The 14,444-nt window shown below is 40.9% G+C and overlaps 1 protein-coding gene across 6 annotated transcripts in view; it reads right to left on the reverse strand.

Moving 5' to 3' along the window:
- Positions 1-14,444, reverse strand: part of LOC117936761 (RNA binding protein fox-1 homolog 3-like) — a 713,247-nt gene that overhangs the window by 268,941 nt on the left and 429,862 nt on the right. The window lies entirely within an intron of this gene.

The raw sequence follows: 14,444 nt of genomic DNA on the forward strand, positions 1-14,444 counted from the left end.
TAACACACTGAGCAGAAACCAAAATGTCTTGCGCTCCTCATCAAGCAATCCAAAGGAGCCAATAAAGACGTCACAGCTCATCAAGCAAAGCAGTGGATTGGTCAGCAGTGTTATTAATAACTGCTGATGAAAATCTTAAAGGCCAATAAAAGCCCATGGATGAGCTGCTTTGGTTTTCTATTACCAGCCAGTCATCTGGAGACTAATGTGTCTAGGACAGCATCTTAGCTAACTACAGCAGATATTTACACACTTTCTGCAGAATCCAAAGCCTTGTAATGTTGTTTAATATAACCATAAGCACTAGGAAACCTGCTGTTATTACATGTTCAGGAATGTTTAGGTAGGACTGGCAACACATACTGTAGAGACTATATGGTGCAAATCTACCTTGCATTATGTGATGCAATCTCACAAAAAGAGCTAAGATGAAGAGAGACTGAGCAGGGTTGGGTTAGTGCTTCTGCTGTATTTCTTTTGCATTTGTTATTGGACAGCAGCTGTCACATTCAGTTCCCACGCTTAGTACATGTATGTTTGTTTCCCTGACTTCCTGTTTTATTTTGTTACTCACTCTCTGTTTCAGGTCACTTCCCGTCTTTGTCTGCCTTCCTGCCTATGTGATTACCCTTCCTTCCCTAGTGTGTGTCACCTGTGTGTAATCGTCTGCCCCTGTCCCAGTGCATATACTGTATACTCACCCTGTTTCCCTTGTCATTTGCCAGATTGTTGTATGCCGTGTCTATCTTACTCTCCAGCATTATCCCTTGTGTTACCTTCCTAGTGTTTTTGTATACCTCTAGCCCATATTTTGACGACATCTTTTGCCTGTCAATTTTGTTACCTTCGCCTGTGATTGTACTCTGTACATTAAAGCTTCACTACCTTTTACCCTCTGCTCTGAGTCCTGCTTTTGGGTCCACTGTGCTTTGTGACAGCAGCTTTGCAAGGATTGACAAAGAGTTGTTTGAGGTATCCCTCCCTTTTTTTAATACTAAATATTTGTTTTGAGATATTAATGTTCAGAGAGCTTTTTGACATTCTGCATCCTGGCGTAACTTATCAATGCATGGCTAAGTCAATGTTAAGCATCCTTATGGATTAACTCCAAGTCATAAAAAGGGCCTGACAAGCCATGTGTAGGAAGTAATATGATTCAATTACGCTCACTAACCTTCCCTCCAGTATTAACACTCTCACGTGCACACCCACACACCGCCGTGAACGGCAACCTAATAAAGCTGCTCTTTCTTGGCACACACATCAGCAGTCCTGACTATATGTTTATTTAGCATAGTGCTGCACTGATAAAAAAGTGAAAGAAGTTATTATTGCCTATTGAAGCACAGTGGAAGCCTGTGTGCATACACGTTTATGTATAGTAGGTATATTATGCATGCAATGCATAATTAACATATGAAGCAGTACAGCCCACTAAAACCTATGCAAAATATTCCTCAAAGAGCAAAGGTCACTAACTTGGGCTTCTTAACATTAGAACCACAAACATTGTGATTACGTATTTCATGCAATTCTTCTCACAGGGGTAGACAGCAATGGGATGTCGAGCATGTAAAGACGGCATAAGAAAGAAGCATGCATGCACAATAGTGCATGTGCACGTGCGAAACGTCAGATGCACATGTTGTATGGATATAAACAGTCTCAAAGGAAGGAATCTAAAGTAGCCAAGTTAGCCCTCTGAGCTAATGTGTGCGAACTTTTGGATAGAAACACAGAGGCTCTGCAACCTTAACTAGCTTGAAACAAGACGGCTAACACACTATTATTAACTCCCTTAGTAAAAACCTATAAACATTATAATACCTCCATGGTGACAACATGCGTCACTTCTTCCGTTTCTACCCTTCACAATAAAACCCCAATTTAGAGTACGGCAACTGAAGTCAGTGGCAATCCACTGCAAATCAAATTGTGTAGCAAGTTTGTCATTGACACTAATAATGATAAAACCAGGTGTGTTGTTGCTTCTGGTTTGAACATGCTCCTGCCCCACCTCTACCTGTTGATAAGGAACCATCCTTCACTGGCTCCAGGCCACATCTACCAGCTACCTGGGATTGCTGCTGATTCCCTTACAGACAGTACCACATGAGACCCAGAGTATGTGAGTGTGTGAAGAATTTTTCTCAATATCATTTCACATCCTTGATACACTTTGCTACAGTTTACCTTCAGGTCTCCAGTTCACTTGACTACTTTGTAGTTACTGCTGCTTTTTATTAACCCTCTTAATTTTCTCCTGACACTTTTCAGCCTTTGCACTGTCCTGGCCTTTTCTCCCATTGCAATCCTACCAACATAAGTTTCACCTCTACCTTCCTTTCATTCTCTTCCTCCTCTTCTAGTATATTCTTTCCGCTCAATCACCCCTCCTCTATTTTCTCTTTTCATTATTTCTGTCTGCTCCACAAAGCTACCGTCAATTTTTGTACACAACATCTTACTTCCCTCATGCTTTCTTCCTTCTCCTCTTCTTCAATTCGTTATGTCCTTATCTCTATATTTTTTACAAACTTCCTAATCTTAAGAATCACTCTTTTTCATCTTTCCTAACTCCTCCATGTGTCTTACCAAACCCCTCCTGTCTTTTTTTTTTGGTCTTATCCACCTTTTACTCTTCTCCCCATTTTGCACAGCATTCCTTGAATTTGTACCCATTGTTTTCTCCATCTTTCCACTACTGTATTTTTTTTTTAATCCCCTCCTTCTTACCTCTTATTAGCATTTTTGTTTATTGTGTTAGCTCCCACTCACTTTCTGTCTTATTCCATTTGATCCCCTACCAACAACCTCTTGCCCCAACAGGGCCCAATTCAGACCCAAGGTCCTTGAGCATTCCCCCTCCTACCACCGGCTAGATTAGGCAAGCAAAAGTGGCCAACATCCCCCATCCCCATTAAGTATGTACATGGCAGCATCTGCAAAGGTCCATTGAGGCAGAGGTAAAGGGGGAGGCAACCTGATGCAGTTTTGAGATATAAATAATTGCACAGACTTTTCCAGGCAAGGGGGGGGGGGAAGGGAAGAGCTCAAAGACACAGGCTGACATGCACAGATACTTACTTGGAGATGGACAAAGTCACAGGAACGTGTGAATGAGGAATGCAACTTACACAAGCTGTTAGAAGAGTGAGTGGTCAGATAGAAACCATGTTTATATGTACGATTTTAAATAAAGATGCATGGCTCAGCGTAGGTGGATGCAAGCCCAATTAGTGCCATAATATGGGAAGCTCAAATCAAGCAACCTGATTGGTTCATAGCAGTGATAAAAAGACTAACAAACTGGCTGCTTGTGCTGCAAAGTTCAAGTAGTGGGAAGTATCCCATTAAGTATGTGCTATATATAGAATATTTTAACCACATTACCTTGCCGTCAGACCGCCCTTTTGGTCAGAAAATTGCAACACATTCTCATTCATTCTCACTCTCATCCTAGGTGCCTTTGGCGTTTGTTATTGACGCAAAAAATCTGCTTTAGCGTCATATTTATACACGCTTGGCAGAGACTCTTGGCATCACTTTTGATGCTTTGGGTCAGGACTATTGCATCACTTTTTTGTTGATCGCGGGAGAATTACAAAATTTACATTTCAGTGAAAGGCGGGACAAGAACAGGACACAACCAGGACGCAAATCCTGGTCTCTTGGTTGGAAGTCCTGTAATGTTTGACCCGTCCACCACCCCAGCCAACTTCCTTATGCACATTTTTACTTGCTACCATTGTTGCTCTTAATAATAAGTCATCTCATAGTGCCACGGTCAAGCTTTCCATACAGGCGCTAAAGAGTATCTGACTCTGAGAGTCACTGACCACGCATCAGTATTTTACGAGTTGGGAGTGTGAACGGGTTAGAAACTGAAGAATTTATGTATGCTCTCTTCACAGCCACCAGACTCCACTGACAAAACAGTCATTTTTCCACGTAAATAATAAAGTTCTGTTCTACCGCTACCTTGATTGCTAAGTTGATGGTCAATCTCTGTCTGTATCAGTTTGTTTGTTTGTGTTATTGTGTGCCTTTCTTCAGTGTTAAGCAAAATAAATTGCCTGTGCTAGTTGATAGTGTAAGCTAAAGTCCAGTTCAGAGCAAAGATTTAGAAAGAAAGGAACACTGCTGGTAAAAGTTGCAGCAGTCTTAACTGACCTGTCTTAGCTTGACTCAAGCCACCTGATGGCGTTGCCTGCTACTCTGCTTGTCACGTTGCCAGTGGCTGGTTTTAGAATGTAAGGGACATCACCTGTTTCAAACGAGGGGGTAGGCATCTCCTCTCTAAGCAAATCTTCCTATGGCGCCATTTTGATGCTACCAAGCTACCATCCGCCGTTAGCATTCAATTTGACATGAAATAACTTCACATCTGATGCGTGTAAATACTCTATTTTTCTGTTGTTTATTTCTAAAGAAACACAACAATGTAAAAAAGGCTCCATTACCTTGTAGCTCACATTATGGCTCAGTAACAAATGCTTTTTAAAAAATAGGCTAACGATTGTGTCATAACCAAGCGACTTACTGTCCCACAGTAGAGGAATTACTGTATAGTACAGGTTAAGCTCGCAGAAAGTTTAGACTTACATTAGCTGTTTACTTTTAATTACCAATGACTACTAATTAACTGGTATTTTTGTTAGCAATGATTAGCCTGGGCCTATGTTATCTCCTAACATATACCTACGCTCTCCGTCTCTGCAAGATTGGGAATGATTAAGATTTCTCTTGGCACGGCTACCTGAAGACTTACAACTTTCAGACACGTTGCTTGACGTTGCTCACCTCGTCAAGCTCAGTTAGAGGCAGCACAGTAATGCTCAACCATCACCGTAAAAGTGCTTCTAATATACTTCACTGGTTTCCAGAACTGGTTCAGAACAACGGGATCTGTTAGTCCATTGTCTATGGTTTCAACAGCCAATAGCAAAGTCATCTGATAAAGTCAGCTACAAACTATAGAAATTATCCAAAATCCATTTTATTTGCATGTTACAAAATGGCAGAGCTAGTTGGATGCTCCCACAAGCCTGGTATTGGGTCGAGCAAGATAGAAAGTGACTGAAGCAGCGTTAGAACAAAGCAGTGAATCAGAGAAAGAAAATGTTTGTTCTACTATCTCTATCCTCATTCATATTTAAAACGCTACAAATATATCCAGCTCTAAAAAAGCCTGAAAAAGTCAAGATTTAGAACAGAAGTACAGAAAGGCTTTGCTACGCGGACTTGTCTTGTTGCATTGGTGTAAACTGGCAGGTTTAAGAACATTGCAGTCCGGCACATTGCAAGTAGTTGTATGTTGTACTTGTCTCATTGAGAATCATCCGTCTGAACTGGGCTCATTTAAATCTGCGCTGTGTTCCATAGCAACCGCCTCAGTATGTGCAGGGAGATAACCCAGGCAACTCCTTCTCACTCCAAACTCGTAAAATACGGACGTTTGGACAGTGGCTGTCAGCGTCTGAAGGGACGAAAAAGGTGCCCTTTAGTGTGTTTGTACTGGTTTAGCGAGTAGTATGTAAGGCAGAAATTCTGCACAGGGAGGTTGTTTGGGTTGGTGGATGGGTAGCCCACCAACAACTTTTTCCGTAACATAACAGTGTCAACAGTTTCTCCCCAACCAGTGATAAACCCGCTGACAAACCAATTCTGGCTATTGGGAGGTCTGTACTGCGATATGTGAGGCTGGTGGCTCAAGTGGCTGAGGTTGTGTGTGTCCCTGGGGCCAGAGCGGGCGATGCAGAATCCCATCTAAAGCTATTGGCTAAAATTAACCGTAAATACAGTGATGATACCTGATTACGTATATCGGAGATTACTAAAAGTAATGTTAAGTCACTTTGTGCATATACAAAAACAATGTCGGACTCAGTAGGTTTCTCTGGAACCCTGCCAAACCTGACCAGTGATGAAACGTACAGCCACATGTCATCCTTCAACCGCTGGTTGTCGGATGGTGCCCAGCTAGTGACGTGGGCTATGTGAAAACCTAGTGTGTTCTGGGAGAAGAATGCACTGATTAATTCAATTCAATTTTATTTGTAGTCTCAATTCATAACAAGAGTTACCTCAAGACACTTTACAGATTAGACCACATAATTAATAAGTTCTAGTTCCTCCCTCCAGAGCAAGCAACAGTGCGACAGCGGCAAGGAAAAACTCCCTTTTAGAAAGAAGCCTCAGACAGACCAAGGCTCTTGGTAGGCGGTGAATGACGGGCCGGTTGGGGTTGAAATGAATAGTGGCACCCACTTGTGACGGAACCAATCTCATATCGAGAAATCTGCCCGAGTCTATTATCCACCATAAACCATAACAACCCAAGTCTGATATTAGTAATCAGAGGTGCAGTGCAATGCGCTCCTCTGTGCTTCCACTGGGTCAGTTGCAGCCATCTATTATTAAAGCCTGTTAATTAATCCTAAACCTAAACTAAATTATAACTCGTTTGAAAGCCTTGTTCTTAATCTTCTACATCTAACATGGAAAAAATTAAAGCCAATTATATTTGTTGTTGTTTGCTGAGCTCCAGGACCATTTTCCGAATTTTTAACTGAATTCTCAGAGTTTTTAATCATATTTAGCACTCAAAGTACTTATTGCAGGTGATTTTATAATTAGATTCAATTGATTTCAGTCAGAGTGTGCATAGGGCCACATACTATTTTAACCACACCCTTGACCTTGTGCTGGCATATGGCTTTGAAATTCAGGATTTAATAGTATTTCTGCAGAATCCGGTATTATCAGACTATATTTTAATAACTTTTGAATTCTTTCTACCCATCTATAGTAAATTAGATAAAAGCTTCTACACTACATCTGACCTATACTTACACTGCTTTTATCCTATAGAACTAATTGTGCCGGGGCCTAAACAATTTCGAACTTCATTATCTAAAGATATAGCAACTCTGAATGGTATTGCCCTGCCCTGCAGCACTACAGCCAGAAATCTAGGAGATATTTTTGATCAGGATATATCCTTTAACGCCCATCTAAAACAAACCTCAAGAACAGCCTCCGGCTTTCAGGCTCCTCTCTTGTGGAACCAGCTTCCAGTCCGGGTTTGGGGGGGCAGAAACCGTCATTTAAGAATAACCTCAAAACCCTCCTCTTTGATAAAGCTCATAGTTAGAGAGTGAGGTGTTGCAGCGTTCGCCTAGCCAGGCCCACCTTCTTCTCATCACAGATTCACCTACCATATAATGACTAATAACAAGCAAGATCCGGCTGGGTAGTTCTAGCCTGACCAGGCTCCTCTCCTTAACCTGTCTCTCCCCGTTATGCTGTTATATTTCTAGACTGCTGGGGGATTTCCTTCCTTTCTTTGACACACTGAGCTGCTCTTGCCTCTCAATGCTTGTTACTAACCTACAGTAGCTCTGGGGAGTTTACTTTCCAGACTCCTTATGCTTTCTTTTCGCCCAGCACATTTCCTTGGATTAGGATGGCAACAAGATATTGGTTGCAGCTGTTACTGTGGTGCCTGTTACACCCTGCTATGCTCTGCAATGCCCTGGAGTGTCCTGCTGAACCCTGCAGCATCCCGCTACGTCCACCAATGCTCTGCTACACCCTGCAACGCCCTGCTATGACATCAACTACTATGACTACCATTTGTACTCACTGTTGCATTATCCTTCATTGTGACTATTATTGCCACTGTGCATCACACCACCAACTGACACCATCAGACAGCACCTACAAAGAGTCTGGGTCTGTCCAAGGTTTATCCTTGCCACTGTCTCACTAATTATTTGCTCTAGGGGGAATTACTAGAATTGTTGGGGCTTTGTAAATTACAGAGTGTGGTCTAGACCTACTCTACCTATCAAGATAACTTTTGATACTATGAATAAAATTGAATTGAATTGAAAAGGGACCCCAATAGTCCCAACCAAGCGCATTTAGATAAGGCGCTTATCCAACTTTTTATTCTAGACTTTTAGCGAAAATACCAATGAAAAAAATACCTGAAAAAATTTCCGTATTATCCGAGATGGGAGTGAGAATACATTGTGAACATGATTATTTATCAATAAAAATTTAGATTGAGACTTTCATACTGCCATAGTTGACAACAGTTTTATAAAAGTTCAGTTTAGTCTGTAATATGTCACAGCTAAGGGCCATTATTTAGACGCAAAGACGTGAGCTTTTGCTCCTGCTATCCTACTTTGAGGCATTTGCTGAAGCTCCAAGAATTAGTATTTGTAGAACCTCCACGCAAGTGATCAAATGCTGCCAGTGTTTTGGAATGTGATGTACATCAGCTGATATATTTCATTTAACTTTTCTTGAATTTTTTTTAATTCTGTAATGTAATTATTTACAATCACAAGCCTCACCCTGATAGCTATACGCCAATGCTATAACTCTAAAAATAGAAGCCAAAATGATCAAAGTAAATATGGTGCAAAATGTAAGCGCATGTAGAATATAAAATTTCTAATGTTAAACTCAGATAAAACTGAAGTCATTTTTCTGGGGCCCAAGCACCTCTGTGACGCATTATCCAAAGAGATTGCTACTGTGGATGGCATCTCCCTGGCCTCCACCACCACTCTGAGGAATCTTGGAGTTATCTTTGATCAGGACATGTCGTTTAATTGTCACATAAAGCAAATTTCAAGGACCGCCTTTTTTCACCTACGTATTATTGGAAAAATCCGGAATATCCATTCCAACTAGTCCATGCATTTGTTAGTTCTAAGCTGGATTACTGCAATTCATTATTATCAGGCTGCTCGAAAAAGTCAAAGAATCTTCAACTGATCCAGAATGCTGCAGTACATAATCTCACAAGACCCAGGAAAAGAGATCAAATCTCTCCTGTTTTAGCTTGGCCTCCTGTAAAATCCAGAATAGAATTTAAAATCCTTCTTCTCACCTACAGAGCTCTCCCTATGTTCAACCACCATCTTATCTTAAAGAGCTAATTGTATTTTACTACCCCACCAGAGCACTGCGCTCCCAGAATGCAGGGTTACTTTTGGTTCTTAGAGTCTCCAAAAGTAGAATGGGACTGGCTCCCATTCTAGTCCCAGCGTTCAGCTATCAGGCTCCTCTCCTGTGAAACCAGGTTCCAGATTGGGTTCAGGAAGCAGACACTGTCTCCACTTTTCAGAGTAGGCTTAAGATTTTCCTCTTTGATAAAGCTTATAGTTAGGGCTGGCTAAGGAGGCCTAGACTGCTGGGGGACTTCCCATGATGCACTGAACACCTCTCTCTTCCTCCTTCTCTCAATCTGTATGCAAACTCATCCCATTAATGCATGTTACTAACTCAACTTCTTCTCTTTCCCAGAGTCTTGTGCTCTCTTGCCTCCGTAGTCTTGTAAATGTGCTGTATTTATATAGCGCTTTTCCAGTCTTAACAACTGCTCAAAGCGCTTTTACATCCACAGGGAACATTCACCATTCACACACATTCATGCACTGTGGCTGGGGCTGCCGTACAAGGTGCCACCTGCTCATCAGATAAACATTCACACACATTCACACTGGGCAACTCAGGGTTCAGTGTCTTGCCCAAGGACACTTCGACAATGACTGCAGGGGCGGGGATCGAACCACTAACCTTCCAATTGGCAGGCAACCGCTCTACCACTGAGCCACAGCCGCCCATGTGCTCTCTCGCCCTTCTCCTCTCTCCTCCTATCGCTTCCTGCAGGTGTTTCTGGCTCTGGAGCTGTGGAGTCTGGATCTCTGGTTGAGTCACCTGCTGCCTCCATGTTCCTGCTCAACACCCTCTGCTACATTTCTCCATGTCTCTCTTGTCTCTTGTCTCTGTCTGTCTGTCTGTCTTTCTGTCTGTCTGTCTCTCTCACTTTCTCTCTCTTTGTCTCTCTCTCTCTCACCCCCAACCGGTCAAGGCTGATGACAACCCACCCTGATCCATGGTTCTGCTCGAGGTTTCTGCCTCTTAAAAGGAAGTTTTTCCTTGCCTCTGTCGCCTAGTGCTTGCTTTTGGTAGGAATTGTCGGGTTTCTGTAAATAACATCACAGAGCACGGTCTAGACCTGCTCTTTAATGAAAAGTGCAATGATATAACTGTTGTTGAGATTTAGAGCTATATAAATAAAATGTAATTGAATATGATGTGAGACCTTGCAGAACAAACAATCTGAAGTTATATTTTAAAATTGGCACTTGTTGTGCGCAGTTTGACAGTTAAAAAGTGTTTAGATAATTTACCGGTATGCACGTTTCGCACAATATTTACCTTCAAACAACATGGCAACTGACAATCTCCAAGTCTCTGCATATATTCAGTGTATTCTGCTGAAAAGCTGTTCTTTCAGTAAGTCTCATTCTTTTGAGCAATCATTCACAATCTGAAAAGTGCCTCAGTGCAATAGAATCAACTTGGCATTCAGCTGCTGGCATTAAGGCCTTACCTTGAATTGCTAAGAAACACAAATAGTATAATGTGAACGCAGTATGGTGCACGGTTTGCTTCAAAGCCTGTTCTTATGTGAGATTGGAAATGTGCCACTCTCCCCCGCCTGGAATCACCTTTCCTCGTTCGCCTCTGTCAACAGCTGCTTTGGGATGATTCCCGTGGGGCAGCTGGGGGGATGGGGAGGGGTCGCTAGGCTTTGTGCCGACTTCTCCTCGTGTCGCCTGTTTATTACGGAGACTAAGCACTACAAAGCCAGCTAACTGTAAAACAATTAGATTAGCATAAATATGTTCTATTTATTATACATGTAGATTTAAGGCCTGGTGCTTTGCAACAGGGAGGGAACCCACTAAATTATTCAAAATGTACAAATATTGGTTAAATCAGAATGAAACAACAGGAAGCGAATGCAACTCCATAACTCCACAGTAGACTAGGAGAGCACCATATGCCTCTGTCCACGTTGTTTAACATGTTATACTCTGTTGACTCACTGTTTGCCACATATTAACTTGTGGGGTATAGGAAATGTGCATATATAGAGAGAGATGAAAAAAGAACCTTGAAAGTTAAAGCAGCTTCATGAAGTACTGACATTGAAACAAGTATGTTCAGAATAAGTTAAGCTATTCAGTAATGCAATGGGTAAACATGTCAGTGGTACTGTTGGAAATGATCCCTCTTCCTATAGCAACAACTAAACAACCCGCACCTGTAACACTTTATAATAATGGTAAATTATTTATCATGAATACACGCATAACCCTATGCATAAAAAAGCATAAATTCATTCATGTACTACCTCCTGATCAATCAGAAATGTACAATGATTTATAGTATCTCATGGATGACTTAAAACAGGAACAATTAACAGAAACGATAATTGAATCATTATGATTTCTGATTTATTAATATTATTATATTTATATATTCTTCCAAAAGAACTGACCAGCAACAGCAGTGTTAATGAGAAATGTGGTGTTGAAGTCATGTGATGGGCTCAACAGCAAGATATATGTAGTATGTATTAATGCCTCTGCACGGGTCCGAATTTTCCCGAAAAGTCACAAAATGATTTACAGCAGGTAGATGGCACTAAGAAGCACACAATCTGACGGGTCACAGATTTCAGTGTAATAAAGTAAAAGTCTGTGTTAGTTTATCCAGCCAGGTAAAAGGTAGCAAGAGATGTCTTTATATAAACATAATTGTATTTTTTTTTAGAAGTTATCTGTTATAGTTAGGGCTGATACTGGGGCAGGGCCATTAGAGAAAAGAAGAAAATTAAACAAAGAGCAGTTAAAAGATAAAAGGGAAAGACAACGTTACAATTGGTGTGTCTTTCAATAGTTGGAGACAATTATGGGATTGTAAATTATTCAAAAATGACCAAGAATTGGCCTTTAAGTATATAATATGCCTATTTCATTCATAAAATGGCTTTCCATTTCCAATTCCCAATGTGATTTTACGCCAGGAGCTGATTTTAAAATTACGTCCCCCTTCCATTTATTGCAAACGTGCTATTCCTTTTAGTTTGTGTGTTTTTGTTGTGCCTATTATTTTCTTTTCCCTTGCCCCCCTGTATGTGTGTAAAGCGTCCCTTGGTTTCATATAGCGCGCTACATAATTTATTAAGTTGGTTGCTACTATGGATGGGACGGTTACCACAGTCGTGTTGACACCTATACCTATACTTGACACCTATACCATTGGCCTGCACGTGTGCATGGCCACATTGTGTCTAATGACATGGGTTCATTGATTATAATGAAATGGATTGTTTCTAATGACATTGTGTCTTACATAGGTTCAAGGCTTTCTAAACAAAACTTATAAAAACATTGGAGCAAATCCGACCTTTTGCAAGTTGGGGAGGGCAATGTTCGATGACACATTCAATTCAATTCAATTTTATTTATATTGCGCCAAATAACAATAACAGTTATCTAATTGTGCTTTTCATAAAATAGCAGGTGTAGACCGTACTCTGTGATGTTACATAACAACATATACGGTAGGAAAGGCTGAGGTGTCTACCGCATTAACGCATTAACGTTACAGCTGCAGTGTTGCACATTAGCCTAGCAGCTAGCGGAGTGTCTATCTGTTTATAGCTTTATCCCGATGAACAGCACAGCTGAATTTCAGCCTGCATGCACGTTTCGAAGCCTAAAACAGAGCGGCTTGTATTGGTAGAGAGAGCAACAAGTCAGCAACCTGCTGAGTCGCCCTCTCTGCTCTCTCTCTGCTAGACAGGCTACACCTGTGCTGCAACATGTGTACCGGCAGTATTGACAATAGATAAAGCCACTGTGTTTTGAAAAGCTCTAGCTTGTTGTTTTGTTGTTCACTTTTAACTCACATCAACTTTGCTGTCTCTTTTTCCTCTCTCTTTTCCACACAGACACACTTTACTAAGTTCTATGTCTCTGCACACCAGAAATGTCTTGACATTTTTTAATGTACTTGAGAGGTCACAAAGATGATAGCTGCATATGCCGCCATTAATCTTATCTTATTTATCAATGTTAAAGATGGAGCAGGTCAGCACTTTATTTGAAAGGCCACAAACATGATGAAGTAATGTTTAGTTAATGATTACAACGCTACAATTCAGTTTGTTTAGCCTGTCACTTTATCTACAGATTTATTGATAAAGAAGAAATGAACATCATTAATAAACCTGAAATCCTTGTGACTGAAATACATTAATTATTGCATGAATTAATGTATGTATGATTAATATTAATTCTTTCTTTCTATTCATATAATAATGGTACATGAATTGATGATAACTCATGTACCATTATTATAAAGTGTTACTGTCACACCTGAAGGTGCCTCAGGCTATGCTCAGTCTGCACCCTTTTGTTTGTTGGAGTGTTTGATAGAGGACCGTAACTTCCTTTTTCACACTACAGAAGTGTATTTGTTGCATCATTTATTAGGATTTACTTTTACTATTAGTCTCCTCTTATTGATATATATTAGTATATTATTGCTAAATATCTTCACCAAACTACTGGATTATTTTTAATACTGAAGAAAAAGTACAAGCAGATGTTTGGATGTTTATCCTGGGTGGACATTGTAGAAATTGCTATTACTTGAAAGAACTCCTCTGAGTCTAGTAGTAGCCTATGTGTGCAGTGTCTGCCAAGAACAAAGGGTGTGATTCTTCCATGCAGGTTCAAATGGTAAAGAGCACTTTTTCTACTGTACCTGTAGTTCAGCTGTGAGTGCGAAAGATCAGGCATGTTTTTATGAAACAGATCAATATTGGACACATCTGCTCCAATTGAGGATACTGTATGCACACACTTAAAGAAAAGACACACACACACACACACACACACACACACACACTACTTCATGCTGGCGAGAAGAGCAATAATCTGCAAGGTCAAGGGAGCTGCAGTTGATGTAATCGGTGCTACATACATGTCGTCTGTCTAACACTCGCTCCGGGGAAATCATTAAATCCATAACACTAGGATGTATGTACATCACTGGATTTTGCGTCTGTGTGTGTGTGTGTGCAGCACAGAGGTACCAGGGGACCCAGACTAGTCATTTCATGCATGAAATGCTCATCCCATTGGTCTTAAAGGAAGATAAAATCAACCTTGGAAGGATACGCGGATGAGGGAATGCAAAGATGGAGGGATAAAATGAGGAGGGCAAAGGAGGAGAGAGGAGTAGACAAGAGGAGAGTAATGTTTTATACATTAGCTTAATTTTAGAGTCAGGGGTAAAGAAAGAACAGGTTGTAATTCTCTCTTCAGCTTTAAAAACACACCACACTGCAAATAAACACAGACTGCACGAACACTTCTCTTTTCCCTCTTCTATTCTCATGCTCAACCTCTTTTTCTCTCTTTTTTCTTTCTCTCCCTTGCCACATAACTGCACTCAGTCATTCATGTTAACACACACACACACACACACACCAGTGATTGAGGATTCCTATGGTAATGGTGATGTGGGGCTGCCCTGGCTGCCAGCTGGCTTGCCCC

Source organism: Etheostoma cragini, chromosome 21 (assembly GCF_013103735.1).
Source record: "Etheostoma cragini isolate CJK2018 chromosome 21, CSU_Ecrag_1.0, whole genome shotgun sequence".
NCBI classification, from domain to species: domain Eukaryota; kingdom Metazoa; phylum Chordata; class Actinopteri; order Perciformes; family Percidae; genus Etheostoma; species Etheostoma cragini.